General features: G+C 37.0%; 1 protein-coding gene across 1 annotated transcript in view; it reads right to left on the bottom strand.

Moving 5' to 3' along the window:
* The window catches only part of LOC129758299 (Krueppel-like factor luna), a 294,663-nt gene that overhangs the window by 258,269 nt on the left and 15,165 nt on the right, over nucleotides 1-21,229 (bottom strand). The window lies entirely within an intron of this gene.

Below are 21,229 nucleotides of genomic sequence, written 5' to 3'. Positions count from 1 at the left end.
TTGCCTTTCCCTTCTATTGATGAAGGAAATAAACTTTAGGGTACTTGTGTGGTGCCAAAGGATGTGCTGTCAAAATCCATACAAGTTTAATAAATTGAAGTATTGTTGAGATGTTTGCAGTTGTTTTGCTCGATTGTCGTCAAACTCCTGGGAAAGTTTTGCTGTTTTCGATTCTTGGTTGAAAATCGGTTGAAATGAAAACTAAAAAAAAAACTTTCAAATACACAAGCAAAGTTCTTTTGAAAATGTCTGATTCATTTTTTTTTTCTAGGAATAATTTTTTCGGGCTGTTGTTCTTCAGCAGGAGCTGGATTTACTAAAAAAGATTAACATACATTTTTTTCATCGTATCGGTAAGAGATTTGATAAATGCCTCATGATAAATAGTATAACTAACTGAAATGCATGTTTTATCTCACATTTATAAAAAGATAATAATAGTGTTTGGTATACTCAATGTAGTCGATAGTGTGTTGAAATTGATGATTAAAGGAGTTTCGAGGGTATCCGACCAAGAACGCTAATCCACTTATCGTCAGTGAAGCTTGAACGACAAATAGATTTATTTTTTTTAAAAAAGATTTCCATGGAATTAAAGCACCAAAATCTAGTTCAAGAAACACAGTAGGAAGGCAGAAAAACTAGTTAAGGTACACCGGGGTAAGTGTGGACGGGTTTTCGTATAGTTCAATTTTAAAAAATCATTGAAAAATCAGCAGTGGAGCAATTTTCATAAAATTACGTTCAATGGGATGCAGAACATGTTGTTTACAAACGCTGAAGAGATGAGCTCGATAGAAGCAAAGCGAGAAAAGTTATCACGTAAATTGTTATGGACGGCTGGTGTCTTCAGTTACCCCGCTTTATGGGGTAAGTGTGGACGGTAGATTTTCCTTTTGATTTCTCAGGAAATTTTCCAAAAAAAATGTGTTTTCTTGGTTGAATACGTTACTTTATGGCTCGAACCGTCCAAAATTTTGAAAAAAGTTCATGATACTATTAGTAAGGCAACTTTCAATAATTATTGTGTGTAATTTATGTTGCAACACACGAGATTCGATTTTATCAAAAACACAGAACAAACAAGTAGTTTACCCAACTTTTCATGATACGAATGCTAAATATAGCTAAATAATCCAATTCATGAAGGATGAAGGACAGAAAATTGAAAAAAAATTGAAAATATCAAGTCTTTTTAAAGCCGTCCACACTTACCCCAGGTAGGGGTTGGAGACAAAATTTTAGTTTTTTGTAAATAAACTCTTTTTTCTTCATTTTTAACCGTCGTTTCTTTTCCTAATTGGTTGTTTGGAATGTGAGGATTGTTTCAATGTAAAGTTTTTCGTCGAGAGCCAGCTAGCTTAGGAGAAATTTGCGATCGAAAAAGATGCACATCAACTCTACAACGTAGTTGAAAATAGAAAATTCAAAAAAAGTCGCTGTAAATATCCGTTACTGTCTGAATCGTATCTTTTTCACAGTTATTGGATAGATTACAAGTAAATTGAACATTTTGCATTAAAAGTTTGAAAAAATAGTGCACAGTATTGTTTTAATAGCCATCGTCCACACATACCCCGCGTCCACACTTACCCCGGTGTACCTTATGTCAAAAACCGGTCATAAAAATGATGTCGATTGGCCCAAAAACTGGTCTGCGTAAAGTTTCAGCATATTTGGACCTAATTTGTGGATGCCTCATAGCTTCGATTTTTAATCAGGGAAATGGAACATTTGTGCTAGTGCTATTTTTTTTTAAATGTAAAATATTTGGATATCTGATGTTATTTTGAAATAAGTTTTGGCCGGAAATTGACTTTTTATGTATTTATTTGATTTCAACTTATCATTACTATGCTTGTATGCACCTGATTTTCAATTCTGAACTAGGGTAGTTTAATTATTTTCTCGAAAGGATGTTCCTGAAATTATTAAAAAATAAATAAAAAAGATTTCATAAAAAATTATAACACTTAGGTATAAAAACAGACAGTAACAACAAAATCGAAAAAATTAAAAAAAGAATCACAAAAATGTCATAATGACATAAATGTCATAAATGACATAAATGACACAAATGACATAAATGACATAAATGATATAAATGACATAAATGACAAAAATGACATAAATGACATAAATGACATAAATTAAATAAATGAAATGAATGACATAAATGACATAAATGACATACAGTGTCGGACAATAGAATAGGACCGCTCTAATGCAAAGTATTCAAATCACCTTTAAACTGCCAATTCAAATATAATAATATGCGACACCTAGCGGCAAGCACTTATTGTAGTATGCCAACTTTGTTTTACTCGACCAGAAAGCTGTCAGAGGGTGAAAAAAGTCGCGTCATAAAATAAGACCAGCTCATCGGTTCGGCTGTTCCAGCATTTTCAGCGCTCTAGATTTGAAGAAAAGGTGTTGTTTTCGGTGTCATGAAAACAAACAAAAAATAAAGATTTGCTTCCTCCTACTCTGTTTTCAGCGAAAAAGCGATGGGTCGGGCACAGCACTCCACGGAGGTCCAGCGAGCGATCATCCGGAATCTGTACAAGGCTGGCAAAAGCCAATGCGAGATTGCCGACTACTTAGAAAGGTCGAAAACTTCCGTTTTCAACGCGCTTCACAGCACCGGCAAACGGGAACTGACCGGCCGCCCCCGCAAAACGACGCCGAAGGACGATTCGGCAATCAAGCGGGCCTCGCAAAAGGACCCTCTCAAAGCGTCCAAGCAGATCAGAGATGAGCTGAACTTATCTGTGAGTTCCCGGACGGTTCAGCGACGGTTGGCGGAGAAGGGACTAGGAGGAAAAAGTCTCCGGAAGGTGCCGATGCTGACGCCGAGGTGTTTGACAGCCGCTCAAAAATTTTTAACATCGTGAATCTGCATAAAATTTAGGAGGAAAAAAATCAAAATCACAGTTTGAAGAAACAAAAGTTTCAGTGAAAATTATAGAAATGGAAGAACTGTGGCAAACTGAAAGCTTTATCAGTGATATCGATTGTGATAAACAAAATGGGCGTAAGAAAAAAACATCATACAAATCCTGTTGGCTGCAATAAGGTTGGGTTACCTGTGGTATTGACGTCAAACTCTGAAAGTTTCGGGTGAGATCAATCCATTTAATATTTTTGTTTTTCATTATGATTTTAACTTTACAAACTGAACATTATCAAATCCAACATAACCATGTGAAGCGTTTGGTAGGGAACTCCACGCTTCATTCCTCCCTTGTTTCTGTATCTTTTGCGTTTTACATCTCATGGTTGGCCTGGCCGTAGTAGTATCTGCAATGCATGTTCTATGTATCAGATACTATGTTGAAAAGAAAAATGAGGAACGCAAGTTCATCATTTTCCAGGATGCATACAAGTATTGGCCATGTTGGTGCTAGAAGAAGAAGAAGAAGAAGAAGAAGAAGGAAGGTGCCGATGCTGACGCCGAAGCACTTGAAGGCCTGTCTGAAGTATGCGAAGGACCACTTCGATTGGGTCGGTCCGGAAAAGGAGAAACTATGGAGAAATGTGCTGTAGGCGGATGAGACCAAAGTGAACCTCATCGGCTCGGACGGAAAGAGTTGGGTACATCGCCTACTCGGCTGTGCGTATATGCCCCTGTATACAAATAAAACATTCAAACATGGAGGAGGTAGCATCATGGTGTGGGGGTGCTTTTCTTGGTACGGGGCGGGTCCCTTGTACTGGATCGACCGGATTATGGACCAGCATCTCTACGCGCAGATACTTCGGGAAGTAATGCCACAGATGTACAAGCTCGAACAAAAAATCTTCAGAAACTTGTGTAAAATTTCCAGTGCTCTATTTTAAAGAAGCCGTTAAAAAATGACGAAAAACAGTGCCATCTATTGCTAGATTTCTAACTTTTGAACGGTGCAATAGATGGCACTGTTTCTAGATAGCTCTTTTAAATGTAACAATTTTTCGAAAGGACGCAATGGTATTTGAATTCAAAAATGAATAAATTTAAATACAATAAGACGAATTATTCTATACAATTAGATTAACCACGAATAATTTTAAGCTGGGGAAAATAGCATTATCATTTTTTTTTTCACTACAAAGACTGCCGAAATAACAAACAGATGTACAAGCTTGAATTATTATATTCCAGAAACCAGTACAAATTTTCGAATGCTATCATTTAAACAAGCCGATTAAACTTTTGAAGTACCTCATTCTTGGAAGAGCACAATCGTATATGATCTCAAAAATTGATGAATTAACATCGTAGTAGAATGGGCGGCTTCAATATATTCACAGCAAGGTAAATTTGCCTGTTTCATTTTATCTTCATTCTTTTTACTAAAAAAGACTAACTAAGAACTTCGGACAAGCCAGACGAACCAGTTATTTTATCCAGTTGAGTTTAAAATTAAAAATCTCATGAAACAATACCGATTCTAGGCTATTCTGAGCGAGCATTTTATCGTATTATATCTGTTTCTATTTAGGGGCCATTCACATACCACGTGGACAACTTAGGGGGGGAGGGGGTATGGAAATGTCCACGCTTGTCCACGGAGAGGGGGGTAGGGGTTTGGATCATGTCCACGTGGACAAACTTACTTTCAAAATATTTTCTAAAGGTGAATAAATATTAAGAATCTTTATGTTTAAATCAAAATCTTAGAATGGCATACTTTATCAGTTTAAGTTTAAACAGTAAGTAGCTACTTGAAAGCAAGTTATAAATATGATAATTAAGAAATTTAAAATTTTGAAATATTTTTTATATCAGGACATTCTTAATCGGTTTTAAAATCAGCCATTTCTATAACAAAAAGGCAAAAAGTGGTATTTTCTAACTGTCAAATTATAGATATCTTATATATAAAAATGGAGGCGTTTTCTCTGTAACACCATCACGTATGAATGGTCAGTCATAATGAAGTGAAATTTGGTATCCGAGAGTTTTTCGGGCAGAGATGGTTTGTATAATAGTTTCAAGAATCTCGCTTTTTATGGAAGGGGGGTCCCCATACAAAATTAACTAGAAACGGGAAAAACTCGAACAACTTGAAGACGATTTTCATGAAAACTGATTAACGAGCACAAAGAAGTTAATGATCTGGAAACATTTTCCAACGATTTATCAAGTAACGGGTAAAACGAAGTTTACCGGTTCAGCTAGTTTAAAATAAAAACTTTTTCAAATGTGTCCATGTGGACATCCGAGGAGGGGGGTAGGGGTTAGCCAAATGTCCACGCTTGTCCGCGGAGGGGGAGGAGGGGGTCAAAAATCTCATTTTTCTGTCCACGTGGTATCTGAACGGCCCCTTAGTGCTTCATGCTAGTTTGAAACAATTAGAAAAACAGCTTAAAGCTAAAAAATTTCCATTACGCAAATCATAAATGTGTTGCGAATCTTCAAAACTCGTCAAATAGTAATTCGACATATTCATAACTGACTAATAATTTGTTATTTTGTTTTGTTTACATTTCACTTTCTTCTTGACAGTTCTCTCTGGTGTCCTTGGAGACATCTGGTGTCTCAACCAAAACACATAAAATTGATTGAAAACGATCGTTGGAACTTTACACACGTTTCAAGGCTTAGCTTGTACATCAGTTCATCAGTGGTAATGCTGCCACACGCCGAGTGGGAGATGCCCCTAAAGTGGCAGTTCCAACAGGACAACGACCGCAAACATAATGACATAAATGATATAAATGACATAAATGACATAAATGTTATAAATGACATAAATTACATGAATTCAATAAACGACAAAAATGACATAAAACACATTAATGACGTCAATGACATTGATGACACAAATATCATTAATGACAAAAGAGGTTAGAATCACAGAAATGACTTAAATTCAATAGATGGCAGATATGACGAAAAAACAACAAAATGACAAAAATTAGAAAAAATACTAAAATGACAAAAAAACTAAGCAGAAGTTGGAACTGATGAATGTATTCTATAGAAATCCTCCTGTTTTTTTTTTTCAAAAAACAAAAAACCTTATAGGTCGAGTTTCGAGTATAAGTAGAAACCCTTTCGAAAGCTTCGAGGTATCCTCATCCTCCAATCAAGTATGACTGAGCTTTTGAATGCTAATAAACCACGACTCTTCCCCGCTAACATGAACTCGTAATAGAAATGATAATCCAAATCGACTAAATTAAGACATTTTTGATAACCATTGTAAACACGTTGGTATTGAGTGATTTTCGATCATTCATTTACGACAAGCTTTGCTCAAGAAAAGTTAAATCGGATAGCAGTTTAGCCCATTCGTAAATTTGTCTTCAAAAAATTGAGAATATGATAATTCCACGTTAACGATTTGAGCTATCTAAAAGTGAACTAATTTACGAAAAATGGGCGGTCCTTCAATTGACAGTCTATTCGGTCTCTCCTTTTCTTCCTTTGACCGGTTTTTAAAAAAAAAATCTCACATATAGAGCTATAGCGTGGATCAAATCAACTGATGAGTTGGCATCGAGGTAAGAAATCGGACAGCCATCTCGAAGGACTGGAGTTCAAATCTCGGTCAAGGAAATTTTTTTTCGTTCTACCCAAATTACTTAAAATCGATTATTTTGCTTTTTGTGGGGAAATCGAATCCTTGGAATCTTATCATTGTAGATATATCGCCTCCACTTTTGTAGCTTTATGCTCCTTTGATAAGTTTAATACAATAATTTAATCTGATATATACCTATTTGTTTGAATTATGTTTGCTGAGTCTGCAGAAACTGAAGTCCAAATGAAGCTTATTCGATTTGAATATACGAAAACATAACATTTAAGAAATAAATGAACTCAATTTGTAGCATGATTGAAGTAAGATTGATTTAGCCTAACTCTTAAGAAAGCACCGATTTGTTGCTGTTTATCACAGTAGCTTACCAACTTTTGTTTGTGCCTACATTTCTCTGTTGATAATTTGTAAAAAATCAGGTGTTGTTGTTTTTGACAGACCCGCTTATTGATCTCGTCACGTGCGAATGATTTGTCGTTATTGTAATTTAATCTCCTCACAGCGTGCTTTTCGCAATCTGATAATCCAATTCGAACCATCTCCACCGCAACTTACCGACAATAAATGAGGCACTCTTTTCAAGTGACCGAAAAACAAGTCTGTCTCAATAGAATTACGCCTAAAGTTCTGCGTCTTGAGACACCTCCTTCTCCTTATCCATTACACGCTGGGCCACGTTCAACCATTAAAGTTTGAAAAATAACCATAATGACAGTTTTGTGGATCAAGTCGTTTTATGAGTTTTCAGTGAAAACTCATAAAATGAGATTCCATAGAGAACTAAGGATAATGGTTATTTTTCAAGCATGGTCGAAAAAATAAAAATGGATCGAAACTAATAGGAAATATTTTCTTTTTAAATATGAATCGTCTGAAATTTCATTCAATTAAGCTTATTATAAATTCAAAAAGAAATCTGAGATACTGAACAGATTTTTATTTAAAAAAATTCATGTTTTAAATTGCCTACTTCGGAATCTGTACTGTTGGTGTTGGTGAAAGAACTGGCGGAAGATAGTTTAGCCGGTTGAGGGATGATTGCATCAATTATCCTCATGTCGGCCTCTTATGTCACAGTTAAATTACGGATGCTCAGCTGCTGTTCCTCTGATGTTTATACAGCACGCTCCCCGATCTACTGTTATTTTAGCGCTGGTATTTTCCCTCGCAAATTTCTGAACTGACACAAACGAAACCTCTTGATGCAGCAAATGTAGGAAGTTCCGGTTAACCTGTAATTTTTATTTTTATGGGTATTAATGCAGTTGACAGGATTTCCAAAAATGGCATGTACTTACCCAAAGACGTGACGGCAACTGGAGCAAAATAAAGTTAGGATTCCGTTGAGAGAACCGACGAATTTCTGTCTGCGGCGGAACTGCTGCTGCTCTTGACTTCTTGACTATAGTTGCTCTTGAATCACTCTTGTCTGAAAATGGAATAGAAATTCAATTCATTTAATTTAATATATTTACTGTTAATATCAAGCAAATACTTACAATTTGTATTTTCAAGTCATCCAGTACAGTTTTTTTTAATTTACTAGCGAGTCCAAAGCGGAATCAAAAACAAAACAATCATGCACTTGAACGATAAACATGGCGACTGTTTTTTCAGTCATTTTTTTGTTGAATTTTAACCATTATCAACATTTTCTTCATGAACTCGGAAAATGGTTGAAATTTAACGATTCATAACGGTTGAAAAACAACAATTTTAGGAGTTCTTCTTAAAATACCATAAAATGTATGAAAAACAATCATTTATGGTTAAAAAAAAAACGAGCGTGTAGGAGGATGTTTCCACTCATTCCAGCGGAAGGTGGCGCCACCATTGCGTAACCAATAGCACGGAACGAGCAAGCCAGATGAGAGATGAAGATCTGCGACTGCGATGTGACTTCTTTCCTAGCAGATGGAGCGATGGATGGCAGCTGCTGCTCAGTTGGAAATCCTTTGATTTGGCTTTTTCCCATTTTCCGGTGCTGCTGACTGGCAGGCTGAACTGACTGAAAGGCAGGCAGCCATCAGATAAACTGCCCTTCAAGGGGGCGCCACTTCCGGAATGTTGGCTGGCTGCCTCGACTGGCTGGAAAAACTTTGTCGGTTGCCTTTTGTTTTCAGCTATTAGGCAAGACTTTTGTGAGCAAGAATTAATCAAATTTATCTCATCTTTCATTTTCTTGCCTGGTGAGTTCGATTTTTCTCCCTTGTAAATATACGACGTCTTGAGTTTTGTTTGTTGCAGGAAGTTGACTGCCGGGCTGCCGGGTTTTTGACTTTCAGACAGACCGGCGTTCCAGCTAGATGCTAACATTGAAGTGAATATTGACATGTAATACATCAAAGATTGTTATATTTAGTTGAAAGCCTATGTTGGTCTTAACATAACTCTTCTTAAGCAACCAATTTCTTAAATTTTCCTTTTTTTTTACACATCAGAAGCAACTACCTTCTTAAAGCACCGTGGACACTCACACACATTTTTAGCAAACTAATTGACTGAAATCAGTAGATTATTTAACAAAGTTTATGTTTTCTACATACTAAAATGTGCACAAAGGTACTTCAGATAAGGTAGAGGGTTGTCATGAGGAAATGTGATAATTTGGGGTGCGGCTAGTGGTCTTGGTGTATGATAAAACGTTTCAGTTCTCTCAAAACTATCAACATGCACTGCCTAGAAAACTATGATTTCGGTAATTTATTTTAACGATAAGTTATTCACCGAACTTTCAAAGTTTGTTCGGTAAAATTTACCGAATGTTACGTAAAAATAATCAGTGAATCCGCTAAAATTTTCGAACTCATATTTAAATTTTCCAAAAAATCTGTAAAAAATCACCGAATGTCCATGATTAAAATTGGAAATATTTTCCATAATTAAATGAAAAAAGCTCTTCAATTCCGATTGCATTAAATATCAATGTTCTTAATATCGACCTCTCACAAGCTTAACTTAAGCAACTGTGCCAACATGAGTTTACAATTAATTCAGTATAAAATTCTTAAAGTTTTAATCCGAGAATAATCACCCACTAAACGATTAATAATCTGATTTGACTGAAGACATTAGTTCAATTTGTGAGCAATTAATGCCACAGCTCCACCACCAAAATTCAAAATGGTAGGTATGCGGTAGATGCTTCTTTATTGCTAGTTATTATTGAAAAGAACAGCGTCAAATTATCGCACATTTACCCCAACAGAGATCTCGTCATTATCAGATCATTTTCACTTGGATATAAACCCCCGAAAGTGGAGGCTATCAGTGAAAAATCGGCAGCCATAAAGCCCTGGAAACGAGCATATGGCGTTCGTTTTTCGTAGATCTGGCAGCCAGCCCTCGTCCAATCTCGCTTCTTTTTGTTTATGTTGTTGTTATTCTTGTTACCGTTGAAGGAGTCATCTTCTTCATCTCTTCTGTAGTTGTTGTTGTTTGGTTTGAATTTCATCTGGTTCGAGAAATTGCCCTCGCGAGGATTTTTCGCCAAGCATCAGAACTGGTCCGGGGTATTCCTCCCACTCTCCTTCTCTTACAACTTATCCGGGCCAGGATCCAATTTTCTCGCTCGCTTTCACCGAACCACGTGGTTGTTTTGACGTGACATCGCAGCCCTGGCGAAAAATTAGGAAATTTGATAATTGCCTCGCGATAAGAGTGGTTGCGCTCATTGCTTCGTGCTCAAATGGCATGAAAATGGCAGGGAAATTCCGCTGTACCTTACTTACTCCGCGGCTCTTGCCTTCTCCTGCCATTCCAATCTTCATTCCTCGCGGGGGTCGAAAATTCCTGCGGAGATGGGTTGGCGTTGATAGGCGGAGATTTGCCCAAAATGGTTTCCAAAGCTCGGAATCTTTTCTCGAAGGAAGCAAAACGATCTCCGGCACTTTTCACCTCTCAATTAGTGAAAAATTTGAGCTTTTGAGTGGACATTGTTCAGCTGAATCTGGTTTTAATTAGTCGGACTAAGTTGCTCGACGATAATCTTTCAAGTGTTTTCGCAAAGAAAAGATTCGAGTCAAACTTGGGCACTGAAAAATTAAAGTGCAGCCAAGGTCGGGTGAAATCGTTTGAATAAAAGATCAGTTAACAAAGTTGGATCATTGAGTTCTAAAAGAAGAAAGTGATGAGAAAAATTTTCAGAAGTGTAATTTTTTCAACAGAGGGTATGACTTTTTTTTTATCATGGATATTATTATCAAATGATGTTAGAATTCTGAAAACATTTGGTTTGGAACAACAATGGATACAGTAGTAACTCGCTGATCCGAACTCCTGTTATCCTAGCTTCAGAGCCAATATTTCCATATAATATCATTTTGCATTTATTTTTTATCACCTGAAAATAGTGTTATGCTATGTAATCAAAGTTTTTGGCGAGTTTAATGTAGAAAAATATTGACTCAATACATTAACATTATTCACCAAGCTATGCGCCTGGAAGATATGCAAATACTGAGCAAAAGGATAGAGATTTATATGTTTTTCTTGTAATTCAAGGTTTTACTTATCCGATGTGATCCTTCCCCCGATTACCTCGGATAAAATGGGTTCTACTGTAGTTTGAAGACTTTGTACTGCCTTCATTTACGAATCAATTCCACGGATAACAATTGTTAACCACTTCACACAGAGTGCAACTTATTTGCATTCGAGTCATCATTACTCAAAGCCTAATTCAGGATTCGGACAGCGTGATTTTTAACACATTCGTTTATCTAAACTTGGATCATGCAAATCAATCAAGTTCAATGTGAGCATTTATCAATCAAATGTGACATTTTCAAAGATCAGTTGAAAATTAGTGCCCATAACGCACGCATTCATTGACCGAACGAACATGCCTGCCTTGCATGGCCTCTTCTAGGACACTCGACTTTGGGCCCAAAACTTGCCCCGCCAAGAGAGGACATACCGGTTCTCTTCGGGGCAATCAAAGCCTTAATTTATCCGAGCCAGATTGACCTTTGCTCGGTGAACTACTGCATCGAAAAGTGTGAAAGAAGCAGCCAAAGACCACCAAAAGGAAACTTGTTGCTGACCGAAGAGAAACAACCGAATGTGAGATGTGGTGTCGTTCGTGTGATGGCGAATATCCATACTTCACATTGAGTATGATGAGTGGGTCATTATTATTGTTGGGGGATGATCAAGAAGACGATGATGATGATGCACTTCGGTGATGCGACACTACTGCTGGCTAACCCCTAACTTTGTACAGGGGCACAAGAGAGGAAAAAAAACTATTGCTGACCTCTTATATCCGACCAAACTGGTCAAGAAAGAAGCTTGTTAGACGGGATGGCAAAAATAATAAGCCAGACCGTGTTGATTCTTGCAGATTTGTTGTTATTTCTACAAATATGAATAGGTACTAACTCAATCGTCTTGCTTATGCTTATGCTTATGCTTATGATACATACACAGCCAGATCTTGTCAGCATCCCGGTGAGTAGTAAAAGTACATTTACTACTCATCTTAACATGGCCGGGCCCACTGTGCAGTATTGAACGCAGAGACAACTGGAACACAGGGAGGAAGAAACGTGGACAACAGTACCATACGTTTCCATGGCAACAACTAAGATTATAACGTTGGAAGCACATATGCTAAATTTTATGTGCTCCTTGATGATGGCCCGTGTGGATTCGTCCTTCTATGGATGGAAATGATGTTTTTCTGCACAGAAATCGAAAACTCCGTTGTAAAGGTAACATTTTCTTTCAATTTCCTTATTTTTTTCGTTTAACTATAATTATTTTTAAACTGCAATTTAAATATTATCGTGAATAGCATATAATAGTAAAAATTCGGAGTTTAAGATTTCGATGCACTGTCATTTCTGGTCATTGACCTAGGATATAGCGCCTTTGCTCGCTCTTGAAAAGAAACATTAGAAGAACAAAAAAATCATGATTAGTGTTCCCAACCCCCTTCTCCCAGAAAAACTTCTTTCACAATAATTTAATGATAAAAACAAATAGCACATTATACAACGTCAAATGCGGTTCAAACTACGAATATAATATTTAGGGGAATTCTGTTGAGAAAATTTCTATAGTATAAGTATATTCAGAGGATAAATTTTTATATGAGCACTTCATTTATATGAGTGCAAGGTTAAGATGTTGACGTTGATTATTCATAGTTTGATCTTGTTAAAAATTTTCCTTACAACGTGTTAATTTTCCTTACAACGTGCAGAAATTCCACTAGGTGATCCTGCATTGAACTTCGCTATCTGCAAAGTACAAATAGTACAACTCTTTGAACTATAATTGCCCCTTCCTCACTCTTTCAGAAGATTCTGTGAAAATTTAGGCATAAAAGTCGTTATTACTTCGAAATAGTGAAAAAGCGAGCATTCATATGCAGCACCATATCGCGGGACAAAGATGCAACAAAACGAAGCATTTTAGAACGTGCCACAGAAGAAAAATGTGCCTCAATGTGTTTAGCTAGGACACCAATCTGTCTCTATGGTACAGAATGAGAAAAAAAACCACTGCCCTGGCCCCTCCATGGTAAGGGTCATACTTCAAACATAAATTGAATTGAATTAGAAACAGAAAGAATATACTTAGCTCACGAAATCTCAGGAAATTCAATCGAAGCAATCCGAGCGAAACCAACAGCCAGGGTTTTCGGCCAGCAATCAGCACAGCCGAGACAGCAAAGGAACACTTTTCTTTTTCACTCCCTCTCAGTTACCGCACTTTTAAACTTTTCTAGACAATATTTTCTTCCTTTTTCTATTTCCATTTCCACTTGTTCCGTCTCCAGTTGAAACAAACCTGTTACGTTTCACTCCCTACTCACCAAAAACCATTTTCCTTCCCCTCTCACTTCTACACCACCTTAGATTGCCTAGTGCTAGTTTTTTTAAAACATCGCGCATCTATGCCAATCAAAATTTATCAATTTCCCAATGGCTGGCAAATAGTTATATTCTCATCATCCTCAATTCCCCCATTTCGCAATGATCCCTTTCCAACCCTCTCTCTTTAACAGCATCCTTCAACACAAATTACACATAAATAGACAGAATCTTTACTGGTTTACCAATTGGAAGTTTACGACGAGATTTAAATTAACGAAAGTCTCAACCCCTGCACGTGTTTTTTCCAACAACCAATTTTTTCTATTTTCCTCAAATTTCATCCTTTTTTTAGAACACGAAACTTCTGATTTTGTCTGAAAACTGGTGGCCACATTATCACTGGATCCCGGTTATTCGGTAATAACATTTTTTCACCGGTTTTACTTTTATTTATTGATAAAATTCAGAAATTTAGCGGACGGATGAAAAAACGCGTGCGTTGCGTAAAAAGCCTCGCCTACTTCTCAGGTACTAACTCAATCGTCTTGACAGCGAAACTACATGTTTTTTTAAGACATGAGTTTAATCCGTTATTGTTATTTCTCTTCGAAAAAATAGGGTAAGAACACTATGATATTGAACACCATCTTTGGGATTCAGAGAATTTGTGGCCCACAACAAATAACGAAAGATTTTCTGGATGAAATTTTGATAGTGTAACTTGCTCCACAGCTTCGAATCGACATGTTTTTTTCACGGAAATATGTTTAAAAATCATCATTTAAGCGTTTTTATTCAAAATTTATTTTGCCCCAGTTATTGAACACAATAATTCCAATATTGAACAGACAATGGTGAACACGTAAACATTGGAATCATTGTATATATTTAGGGGTATTTCGCTTGATTGTATGCTTTGAAGAGGGCGATTTTGGTTGGGATAGCAACCAAGAAACAGTTTGTTTATATTTCCCAACACCAACCGATGTTTGTTCAATAACTGGTACATGCATTTCTTTACGAAACGAGTACTGCAAGATTGAACGTTCAACAATTAAAACAGTGGCGTTTTCTGTGAACCAATGATTGATCACTTTAATTTGTGAACTCTTCCAGAATTCATTAAAGAAGACTTGTTGACAAACAGTTATGATATTGCTGTAGAGTTTTATTTGTTTTTTAGCCAATTTTTCTCCCAATCAAAAATGGCTGTTTTTATTTTTTTAGTCAAAGAATTATGTCTTAATTTGAGCAAATATTAAATTTTCGCAGATTGTGGCTCTTAGAGTCCGAAATTCTTGAAAAATTTTTTAACAAAGGTAAAAAAATACTTCAACAATGGCACTACCCTAATTTTTATTTGGGCACTCTGTGCAAAAAATAGGGCAAAATCTGTGTCTGACCAATATCTGGCGAAGGGTCAAAAGTCTGTGTTCTACAGGCAAATCTTTTCTTGTACCTATTTTCAAGTCGGGGAAAAAGTCTGACATTAAAAATTACCGGGGTATAGCAATCTTATCGTGCATACCGAAACTTTTTGAAGCAATAGTGAATCAAAAAATATATAATCAAATAAAAACACTCATAACTGAAAAGCAACATGGATTTGTTAAAGGACGATCTACAGCGACTAATTTACTTGAATTCGTTTCTTATAACATCCACTCCATGGATCAAGGAAATTCCGTTCAGGCTCTATACACGGACTTCAGTAAAGCTTTTGATAGAATCGACATCCCTTTGTTAATTTTAAAACTACATAAAAACGGATTCAGTGCACAACTGCTGAAATGGATTGAGTCGTATTTGACAAACCGTAAACAAATTGTTAGATTCAATGGTTCACTTTCGAAAAGCATCTCCGTTACATCTGGTGTGCCTCAAGGCTCCCATCTCGGTCCCTTATTATTTATATTATACATCAATGACATTACTTATTTACTGAACCAGCTAAACGTGCTTATATATGCAGACGATATGAAGCTCTATATGATAGTCAATAACGAAGAAGATTTCAGGGTGTTTCAAAATGAAATAAATATTTTTTACAAATGGTGCAGTAAAAGTCTACTTGAACTAAACGTGAAAAAATGTTCACATATTGTATTTACAAGGAAAAAATATCCGTCATATGAAATTGTTACATTAGGAAATGAGCCTGTGGAGAGAATCAATAAGACCAGAGATCTAGGTGTTATATTGGACTCAAAACTTACCTTTGTAGATCACTATAACTCAGTGATTCAAAAATCAAATAGTATGCTTGGCTTTATAAAACGTTTTAGTTATAATTTTCAAGACCCATATACAGTAAAAACATTGTACACAGCTTATGTCCGATCCATACTTGAGTACTGTAGCGTTGTGTGGTCCCCCGTTCAAATTTCTCATAAAAACCGTTTAGAATCCATTCAGAAACAATTTGTTCTATTTGCTTTACGAAATCTAGGATGGTCTCAGAGCCAATTACCAAGCTACGAATCACGCTGTTTACTAATAAATATTGAACCATTAACTGTTAGAAGAGAATTTGCTGCAATCTCCTTTGTAAACGACATAATTAATCAGCGTGTTCAGTCTACTTATCTACTAAATCAGTTAAACTTTTATTGTCCGAGTCGCCAGTTGAGAACTAGAAATCTGTTTATTTTAACCTCTGCTCGAACTGATTATGGTAAAAATAGTCCAATCAATTGTCTAATGAAGAATTATAATAAAAACTACCAGAACATAGATTTTACTATGTCTAAACAGCAGCTAAAAAGTGCTTTTTACGGCAACAGGCACTTAAGAACCTAATATTGTAGTATTTAAAGTAATATTAAGATTGTACTACTAGTTTTAAGAATACATATGTAGCCTACGATGTTTGGCGAAATAAATAAATAAATAAAATAAAAAACCTGGCTACCCTGTGTGCGGAATGAGCATTAGACTGGTTCAGCTCGTCTATTCAAGTTTTTATCGAGCATTAAAATTTTTCGCAAAAAAAAGCTTTTTAAAGGAAATCTTCGTTTCTTTATTCTAACATAAAGTTGTTGTATAAAGTTGCAAAAAAATCAGCCCAATGCAAGTTTTCAAGATAGAATATTTGGGACTTGCGATACGGCAATTCAATATAGATTTGATTTTCCTTAATTTTTTCCAAACCCATTTTGATGAAAATTAATTATTAAATAAAATAAAACAAATGATCAAACATATGTCAAGTATTATTCCTCCTTCTATAGAAGGGATCAGAATGAATGCGACATAAAATCATAGCTTTTATTCTGTACAGAATTTTGAGTATTCTCATACAGAGAATGTGGAGAAGTATTGGTTTGAGTTTTCCAAAAAAAAAAAACTCTCAGTGACCTTTCGGCGAAGCTAAGTGTTTGGTCGTTTGTGAAATATTGCAGTTTGAGCGAATGAAGTTTAAAACGTCAAATTTTTCATTCATTCATAGAATTGCTGTATCCCTCTTTAAGTTAGAAAATGTAAGAATCATTTAATGTTTTCAGATAATAAATCCAAAAATAATCATACCTGAAATATATAAAACTAGCTGACCCGGTAAACTTCGTTTTACCTTCTAAAGTATAAATCGTAATAAATGTTTAATTTCATCTACACGTCCTTAACTGCATTGTGCTCGCCAATAGATTCTTATGGAAATCGTAACAAATAAAGTTTAATTTGTATTGGGACCCCCTATCATCAAAAGTGAGATCCTTGAAACTATTATACAAACCATCTCTGACCCAAAAAACCCTCGGATACCAAATTTCACTTCATTCCGACCGACCATTCATACGTGATGTTATTACAAAGAAAACGCCTCCATTTTTATATATAAGATGTGAAGAAGAGATGGGAAGAGATAACTTTGTATGGGGACCCCCCTTTCATAATAAGTGAGATTCTTGGAACTATTATACAAACCATCTCTGACCCAAAAAACCCTCGGATACCAAATTTCACTTCATTCCGACCGACCATTCATACGTGATGTTATTACAAAGAAAACGCCTCCATTTTTATATATAAGATGTGAAGAAGAGATAACTTTGTATGGGGACCCCCCTTTCATAAAAAGTGAGATTCTTGAAAGTATTATACAAATCATCTCTGACCCAAAAAACCCTCGGATACCAAATTTCACTTCATTCCGACCGACCATTCATACGTGATGTTATCACAAAGAAAACGCCTCCATTTTTATATATAAGAAGATTGAAGAGATAATTTTGTATGGGGACCCCCCTTTCATAAAAAGCGAGATTCTTGAAAGTATTATACAAACCATCTCTGACCCAAAAAACCCTCGGATACCAAATTTCACTTCATTCCGACCGACCATTCATACGTGATGTTATCACAAAGAAAACGCCTCCATTTTTATATATAAGATGTGAAGAAGAGATAACTTTGTATGGGGACCCCCCTTTCATAATAAGTGAGATTCTTGGAACTATTATACAAACCATCTCTGACCCAAAAAACCCTCGGATACCAAATTTCACTTCATTCCGACCGACCATTCATACGTGATGTTATCACAAAGAAAACGCCTCCATTTTTATATATAAGATAAGAAGATGTGAAGAGGAGATAACTTTGTATGGGGACCCCCCTTTCATAAAAAGCGAGATTCTTGAAAGTATTATACAAACCATCTCTGACCCAAAAAACCCTCGGATACCAAATTTCACTTCATTCCGACCGACCATTCATACGTGATGTTATTACAAAGAAAACGCCTCCATTTTTATATATAAGATGTGAAGAAGAGATGGGAAGAGATAACTTTGTATGGGGACCCCCCTTTCATAATAAGTGAGATTCTTGGAACTATTATACAAACCATCTCTGACCCAAAAAACCCTCGGATACCAAATTTCACTTCATTCCGACCGACCATTCATACGTGATGTTATCACAAAGAAAACGCCTCCATTTTTATATATAAGATAAGAAGATGTGAAGAGGAGATAACTTTGTATGGGGACCCCCCTTTCATAAAAAGCGAGATTCTTGAAAGTATTATACAAACCATCTCTGACCCAAAAAACCCTCGGATACCAAATTTCACTTCATTCCGACCGACCATTCATACGTGATGTTATTACAAAGAAAACGCCTCCATTTTTATATATAAGATGTGAAGAGGAGATAACTTTGTATGGGGATCCCCCTTTCATAAAAAGTGAGATTCTTGAAAGTATTATACAAACCATCTCTGACCCAAAAAACCCTCGGATACCAAATTTCACTTCATTCCGACCGACCATTCATACGTGATGTTATCACAAAGAAAACGCCTCCATTTTTATATATAACTAGCTGACCCGGTAAACTTCGTTTTACCTTCTAAAGTATAAATCGTAATAAATGTTTAATTTCATCTACACGTCCTTAACTGCATTGTGCTCGCCAATAGATTCTTATGGAAATCGTAACAAATAAAGTTTAATTTGTATTGGGACCCCCTATCATCAAAAGTGAGATCCTTGAAACTATTATACAAACCATCTCTGACCCAAAAAACCCTCGGATACCAAATTTCACTTCATTCCGACCGACCATTCATACGTGATGTTATTACAAAGAAAACGCCTCCATTTTTATATATAAGATGTGAAGAAGAGATGGGAAGAGATAACTTTGTATGGGGACCCCCCTTTCATAATAAGTGAGATTCTTGGAACTATTATACAAACCATCTCTGACCCAAAAAACCCTCGGATACCAAATTTCACTTCATTCCGACCGACCATTCATACGTGATGTTATTACAAAGAAAACGCCTCCATTTTGTAACGATGGCTAGCTCAGTCGTCGTTATACACAGGGTCGGCTTCTCTTACCTGAGGCGAATTCACAACTCTGAAGTAGGGTGCAGCGAAACAGGGAGGCCAATGAATCGGGGTTTTCGGGCATGCATTTATAACACGTTGATGTACATTTTAGGGGTTATTTATTGGGTCACATTTTTGTTAGGGAAGGGGAAAAGGGACGATGCGGCCGTTCAGGAACGTTGGGGCCCTTGGCGGAACACGTACGACAATTTTAGGAGGTTTATACTTGCTGTTGTGTGAGCGTGCGTAGCGACGGAAACCAGAGGATAGCCGGCTGTTGGGTCCAGCGTGATGACTTCGATAGACGATAGGCCTGGTCGTTTCATTTGCTCTTGCCCACGGCGGTGGGTATCCCCGGCGGGTGTTGGGTGCCGCGCGGGTGCCCCTTGAAAATAGCTGGCACGTGGATGACGTCTTGCACCAGGGCGGCCACCAGTGTAGCTCGGTGGCGGCCAGAGGCTCCTAGGCTCGGTCCCCGAGGTTCTTGGTCGTTCCTTGACGTGGAAGCACCGAATGCCAAGGCGCCCGGTCACAGCTAGCAGAACCGGATTTATCGGACCCTTGGTCCGCCCCCTAACAACCCCTGGCGGCTATCAGGACCGGATGTGCGGAATTGCCAGGAAGCCAATAATCGAGAGCTAAGGGCACTTCCGAAACGCAGACTTTAGTTGACGGTCAGTCTGGAGAACCTCCTGAGCACGTGGGTTGACTGTTCCACGGAGCTGGGTGCACGGGGAAAAACGTCTGCTCTCGGACGACGACAAAGACAAAATCCTCGTGGCTTCGTTCTCGACCCGCCAGCTAACCTGCCACGCCACGCAATCTTGCCGGGCTTTTTTCTCTCCTCTCTTCGCAAACGTCAAATTTCCAACAGCGTTGCCAGTTACACTGTCTGAGCTTCAGTTTTTCACCGAATTATGCTGTCAGCTTCTGGGGGATAGGAATGGAGAACGAAGGACCTGGGAGTTGAGATAAATATCCTACTCTATCTAAGTATACAATTCAAAATTTGTTTGCCTTTAATTCCCGATACATGGTTCTCCCAGTTGTTACGGAGAGTCCGTAACAATAATCCCTCTCTCCAAAAAAAAAAAATTATGAAATCATAATTTTTTTCTGTCGTTATTATCGTAACTGTTCCGCATAGCGACTTGCGATTTTAACAGATAAAGAGTCAACATCCCTAACCCCTCCTAAACAGTACCCAACCTTATTTTACGGTGAAGTCAATCATAATCGATCAATAACTTATTCTAGAAGCGCTTTTCCTTAACGATTAAATCTTATAGGGCCCTATATTCTATCTTACTAGAGTATGTTTCAAGGACAGTCATGATCTGCCTTGTTTTACTACTAATTAAGTGCACTTTTAATTTCAGCTGTGTTAAATTAAAGAAACCATAAATCAATAGCCTTATTCCTGCGGCGGTATAGACTTTGAACTCGTTTCCTCTGACCATTTGGAATTAAAACTAATTATTTTGTAATTAATGTTAACATTACGAAACTCTAGCAAATTTCCAATTTTTGGTGAATAATATTTTCTGCTTTTTCGTTTACGAGAGGATACTCCCCTCTTAAAATTGATTCCTTTTTTGCTTTGCGCGAATCTGACGCGAACGCGGCGCTTTGTTTTCTGTGAACGTGACCCGTTTTGTTTAGAAACAAGTAAGAGCCAGCGTACAGGAGGAATAACACAAACATAATTGGTTTGCCTTTCTCACCATGAACCTTCCAAGAATTTCCCTAGCAAACCTTTTAGGATTTCCCGGTGGTCGGACCCGGAGCCAGTGCTAGAATGGATTCATTCTATTACTTTTGTTCCCTGTTGTATCTGGTAAGTCTTTATCAACGTTATCTTCGTGATTTTTAAACGGATTCCGAACCTATTATTGATGTGTTTTTGTTCCCTTTTCTTTATAGGTGCTCTTGGATAATGAATGTTTTTCTTACCGGAACATTTTATTTAGCATGACAAAATAAAAGAAACAACTCTTCCCCTGAGAGTCAGAGATTGTTCTCATTTTCTGAATAT

This window comes from Uranotaenia lowii, chromosome 3, assembly GCF_029784155.1.
Source record: "Uranotaenia lowii strain MFRU-FL chromosome 3, ASM2978415v1, whole genome shotgun sequence".
In the NCBI taxonomy this organism is placed as follows: domain Eukaryota; kingdom Metazoa; phylum Arthropoda; class Insecta; order Diptera; family Culicidae; genus Uranotaenia; species Uranotaenia lowii.
This window is presented reverse-complemented; position numbering and strand designations above follow the sequence as displayed.